Here is a 6091-nt window from a genome sequence, read left to right on the forward strand (position 1 = left end):
AGGCCTTTGTCCAGGTGTCACGAATGTCAGGCTTTTAAAGAAAAAAAATATTTACTTTTCTGTATAAAGCCATATATAGTTCATCAGATTCTCACCCCCGCCCCATCTGTGTTTTTCAAAGTAGGGTTTCTCTGTAGCCCTGGCTGTCCCAGAACTCAGAGATCTCCCTGCCTCTGCCTCCTAAGTGCTGGGATTAAGGACCTGTGCCATCTGTCTCATTTTATTTTATTTTATTTTAAAACAAGATTTTCATGTATACCAGGCTGGCTTTGAACTGCTGTGTTGCCCTGGATACTCTTAAACTCTTTGAATCTGGTCTCCATCTCCCAAGCACTAGGACTGTAAGCACAGGCTGCGGTTACTTTTTTTTCTGTAAGCCTTGAAGGCTTTTGGTGGTAATGAACTGGTTGGTTTTTTGTTTGTGGGGTTTTGTTTTCTGTTTGTTTTGAGACAGGGTTTCTCTGTATAGCCCTGGAACTCACTCTGTAGACCAGGCTGGCCTCGAGCTCAGGATCCACCTGTCTTGGCCTCCTAAGTGCTGGGATTAAAGACGAGCGCCACCACCACCAGGTAGCTATAGCCATTTTTCCTGAGGTACACAGTAGAAATCAAAACCAGGGCTTCATGTGGGTAAGACAAGAACTCTTTAACAACTGACTACATCCCCAGTGTGTGCTCCCCACCCCTCACTTGTGCAGCTAGCCTTGAACTTTCAATCCTCATTCCTTGTTTCCCAACAGCTAGGATTATAGTCTTGAGCCTGCTAGTCCTTAAAAAAGCAAACTCGCTAGTTTTAGGCCTGTGCTTTGGAGGAGCAGGAGGAGGTACCTGGCCATTCCTCCCGGGGCTGATAGAGTTCCAACCCAAAACCAGGTCCTGGTCATAGTCACACATGGTCTACATAATGGGAATACTTTATCCTAACATTTTTAATCACAAAAGCAATATGTCCTGTTGGGGTTCAACAGAGGGCAAGTCGGTGTTTTCTGTACTTACTCCCAGAAGTAACTGCTGCCAGTCCCCCAGCTTCCTGTGTGCATACACACTAATGTCTATATAAGTGGGCTCCCATTATAGGGCCGACCCATGGTGTCAGCGGCTTTGATTACCACGGTGCATCCTGGACACATTTCCCCCAGCAGCACACGGACATTTCATGACATTTTCAAGCAGAGGCTTTTGGACAATTTGACAGTAGGCTCCCTCGCTGACATCCATCCGGCTGGGAGCCTGGCCAGGCTGGGCACTTCGGATGGCAGCAATGGCTGGTTTGGAGCCGGGGGTGAAGGGCTGGGGTCCACCCACTCAGGCAGGCTGCAGGGGCTGCCCCAGCTGCTCTCCACGCTTTGCTAACTCCTGACACTTTCTCATTTTCCGTCTCATTGATTACAGGCCCCAAGTGACAGCGTGGGGGTGGGGACGAGTGGAGAAATGGAGAGGAGTGGTGGCAGGGAGGACGACGTGGGGATGATCACCCTGTGAATAGCTTTAATCTGCTGCCACCAAGATGCCCGGGTCAGGGGAGGGAGCTGAGGACTCAGGATACAAAGAGACCATGCTTCCAGACTGGCTACCACCCCATACCCTACAAGAAGGTCTGAAAGGATTCACTGCGGTCACCTGCCTGTGACCTGTGTGATGGGGCAGGAACACAGGCTAGCCTCCCTGTTCTACCCCAGACCCTGTTTGTTCCAGCATACTGCTGCTTCCAGTCCTGGGGCTCTGGGGCCAGCTCTGCCGTCACCTTCTGCGAATTCTGGTCACTGCCTCCTTGGGTTTCAGCTTACCCAGTGGTGACATAGGGTTCCTCTGACACCATGGGTGCAAGCCTGCCTGGATGGGAGATGTACAAATTAGCTTTGGGGTGTGGCAGAGACAGGGACCGACTGTATTGAGAGCTGACTGTGCAGAAGACTGAAGTAAGGGAAACAGAAGCTGAGTTGTTCATACAACTCTCACGGTCAGAGTCTTTCTTCCTTTCGTCACCAGCCATAGAGGAGTAGGGCAAGACCAAGAAGCATTCTCCACTAGTCACTGGTATTCCCTCCCAGGGGAGCCGAGGAAACCCTTATCTGCAGTGTAGCCATTGCCCTTCCTATTGTCCCCAACCCATTTGCTTATCTGGAAGTCCCTTCCCCCAGGTACCCTTCCCCCCCCCCCCCCCCCCCCCCCGCTGATAAATACATGGTCCGGGAGAGTGAGGTGAGGGAGCTGAAGTGGGGGGGGGGGCAGGAGAAGCTGAAAGAACACATGCAAGGGGAGGACCCATCAGTCCATCAAAGGCCTGGCATCTCTAGCAGCTGAGTGACTGGGGGAGAGGAGGGGGGCCTGCCTGCCAGCCAGAGAGAGACCGGAAGGGAAGCCTAGCAAGAATGAGGGGGATAGGCGGGAAGCTGGGCTCATCTTGTGAAAGTGCAGCTGGGATTCTAAAAAAGCAGAAGCCGCTGGAGACCAAGGGTAGCTGAGGCTGTTGGGTCTTAAGATGCTGGTGCTGAACAGATTGGGCCAGAGACACCAGGGCAGAGAGACCCCTTCTTATCAGGAAGCTCAGAGCCTGTCTCCATCATGTGTGAGAGCCACAGGCCAAGACTCAGCAATGCAAGGCAGTCTGTCAGGCTCAGGGGAAAGCATAGGACGGTTAGTTCATAAAGCCTTATCCACTGGGCTGGAGAGATGGCTCAGCAATTAAGAGGTCCTAAGTTAAACTCTCCGCACACATGGTGGCTCACAACCATCTCTATCTGTAGCCTCATGGGTTCAGATGACCTTCTGGTAGGCACATAGATGTACATGCAAACAAAACATCTATATACATAACAGGGAAGGAAGGAAGGAAGGAAGGGAGGGAGGGAGGGAGGAAGGAAGGAAGGAAGGGAGGAAGGAAGGAAGGAAGGGAGGAAGGAAGGAAGGAAAAGAGAAATAAGCTATGTCCACCTCCCTTTCAGGAACTTCACTACACACTAGTCTGAAGGGGGCGCTATGGTGCACTGGCATCAGGGAACCACAGTGGGGAGCAGCGCCCCCCTGCGGCTGGTGTCATGACAACAGCTAGGGCGGCCAGATTTTGGAGAGAATCTCAACATTAGTTCTAACCAACATAGTGAGGGTCATACACCTTTAATCCCAGCACTCAGAAGGCAAAGACAGGTGGATTTCTGTGAGTTCAAGGCTAGCCTGGTCTACATAGTGAGTTCCAGAATAGTCAGAGCTGCGTACTGAGACCCTGTCTCAAAAAACAGAACTAATAACAAATACATGGGCTCTGGGGATTGAACTTGGGTCCTCATGTCTACTTGGCAAGCACCTTTCTGTCCGAGCTATCTACCTTTCCATCGCCATCCATGCCATTTCTTTAAAAAAAAAAAAGTTATTTTTAGTGGCCAGAGACCGTCATGGGTACTGGGAACCAAACTCAAATTTTTGGAACTCATAGTTTTGGTTGTGAGCCTAGCCTTTAACTGCTGAACCCAAGATCTTATTATTTTTCTTTTTCTTTTTTTTTTTTTTTCTTTTTTTCGGAGCTGGGGACCGAACCCAGGGCCTTGCGGTTGCTAGGCAAGCGCTCTACCACTGAGCTAAATCCCCAACCGATCTTATTATTTTTAATGTGTGTGTGTGTGTGTGTGTGTGTGTGTGTGCGCGCGCGCGTGAGAATGTGTGTCACATATGTGTGGGTAACCCTGGACAATTCCCTGGAACTGGAGTTTCAGGGAGCTGTGAGCCTTCTTATATGAGGGCGCTGGGAATTAAACTCTGCTTCTCAGGAAGATTAATGTGTGCTCTTAACCACCTAACAATTTCTCCAGCTCCAAAGATTTTGTTTTAGATTATGCATACTTATCTGTGCATGTAAGTGCAGAAGCCCACAGAGGCCAAAGACATTGGATCCACCTGGACCTGGAGTCAAAAGCACACAGATGCTGGGAGCCAAACTCAGGACCTCTGTAAGAGCAGTAACCTTAACCACTAGGCCATCGCTCCAGCGCCCCACCCCCAACCTGTCCATACCTTTAAAAATTAATTTTTTATTTATTATGCCAGGTATGGTAGCACACACCTTTAATCACAGCACTAGGGAGGCAGAGGCAGGAGTTATCTCTGAATTCTTTTTTTTTTTTTTTTTGGTTCTTTTTTTCGGAGCTGGGGACTGAACCCAGGGCCTTGCGCTTTCTCTGAATTCTTCTAGACGAGCCAGGACTGTAGTGAGGCCCTGTTGCAGAAAAAGGGGTGTGTGAGTGGTGTGCGTGAGAGTGTGCATGTGCGTGCGTGTTATGTGTATGGGTATTTTGCCTTCCTGTATGACTGTGCACCATATGTCTGCAGTGCCTGAGGAGGTCACAAGAGGCCACCCCCCTCACATACACACCCACCCTCCCATCCCCCATGAGGGTGCTATGATTCAGTCATCTGCAAGGGTGCCAGTACTTTTGATTCCCCAGGCCATCTTCCAGTCCCTGGATGGTTTTTAGAGACAGGGTCTCAGTATGTAGCCCTGGCTGGCCTAAAACTCCTTATGTCTCAAACTTAGAGATCCACCTGCCTGTCTCCCAAGTGCTGGAATTAGAGGTCTAGCTGCTTTAGGTACAACCAAGGGCGGCTTTGAACTCAGAATCCTCCTGCTCCTGCCTCTTCAGCTTAACAGACCAGCCTGCTTCTGTACCATAATCATGAGCCCGTCATATTCCCCAACCCCCTCTGTTTTTCATGACAGGGTCTCTGTGTGGCCCTGGCTGTCCTGGAACTTGCTCTGTACACCAGGCTGTCCTTGAACCCAGACATCCACCTGCCTCTGCCTTCAGAGTGCTGGGATTAAAGGAGCGCACTACCACCACCCAGCACCCCTGCCATTTCTTTTTTTTTTTTTTTTTTTTTTTTTTTTTGGTTCTTTTTTTCGGAGCTGGGGATCGAACCCAGGGCCTTGCGCTTCCTAGGTAAGCGCTCTACCACTGAGCTAAATCCCCAGCCCCACCCCTGCCATTTCTTAACTCTGACCATGTTTACTCAGCATCTCAGTTGACCGAAAGCTCCAGGCAGATCTCCATGCTGGTGGGATGGTGTTTCTCCCTCTCTTCTGGGATTTGTCTACACCATTTGTATACACTAGCCAATGTCCCTCCCCTCTGTGGGATGGTGCTACAGGGTCCCACTCCTGCCAGCTTTACTCTTCCTCTCTTCACAGCTCTCAGGCACTGACATGCCTAGTGGTCAGCTAAGAGCGGGATGCAGAGCTCCAGAGACTGCTGGCTTTCGGGCAGTTTTCTATACTGAAATCGTGAGTAGCTGGAGGTAAATGACAAAAGGTGTCTTCCAATGGGTTGGATAGATTTGAAGGATTCCTCTAAAGAAATATTAGCTAGGCAAAGTGCTTAGGTCGGCACCTGACACAGAACTGTTAGCTGGTTGGGGAAAAAACAGGTCAAATGTCTTCGGTATTGAGGTCAGGAAACTGACTCCAGGCAGTTAATGAGAATCCCACAGCACACTCGAGTGGCTTCTCAGTGGACGGAGAAAAGGCTCAGTCAGACATGGCGTCTTAATTAAAATGTTTTCTTTGCTAATAGCTGCTTTCATTTTTATCTCCCAGTATTCTAAGACCTAACTTCTGGTTGTAGGGGAGTTTATTCAATTTAGGGCTGTGTTATGATTAGGAGAGCCAAAGCAAGCAGGGCAGGAACACCTCCCACCACTTAGCAACTGAGGAAAATGTGCATGCCACTTGGCAGCAAGTATTGCTTCCACACAGGGACCGCTCCCAAGTTCTGCAGAAATCTGTGGCAGCCTCATGGGCTCCAGTTTTACACTCGCACAGTCCAGGCAGAACAAAGTACCGGAAAGAAATGTTCTTCACATGCATTCCATCAAGCTTTACCCCTCCAGTTTGAGAATTGGCTGGGAATGGGGAGTTCAAGACAGACAGGAAAGGATTCACACAATAGCAGGGCACAGAACTGTACCTAGATCCATCGCTCTTCAAACAGCATCTAGGCTACAGACCCATGTTCCTTTAAGAAGTGATTCTCAAACCTCACAGCCCAGGGTATCTCAACCCCACCCACTCCGAGCAGGAACCCTTTGCCAACTGGTTCCCCTC

The sequence above is a fragment of the Rattus norvegicus genome, chromosome 6 (assembly GCF_036323735.1).
Source record: "Rattus norvegicus strain BN/NHsdMcwi chromosome 6, GRCr8, whole genome shotgun sequence".
Lineage (NCBI taxonomy): Eukaryota > Metazoa > Chordata > Mammalia > Rodentia > Muridae > Rattus > Rattus norvegicus.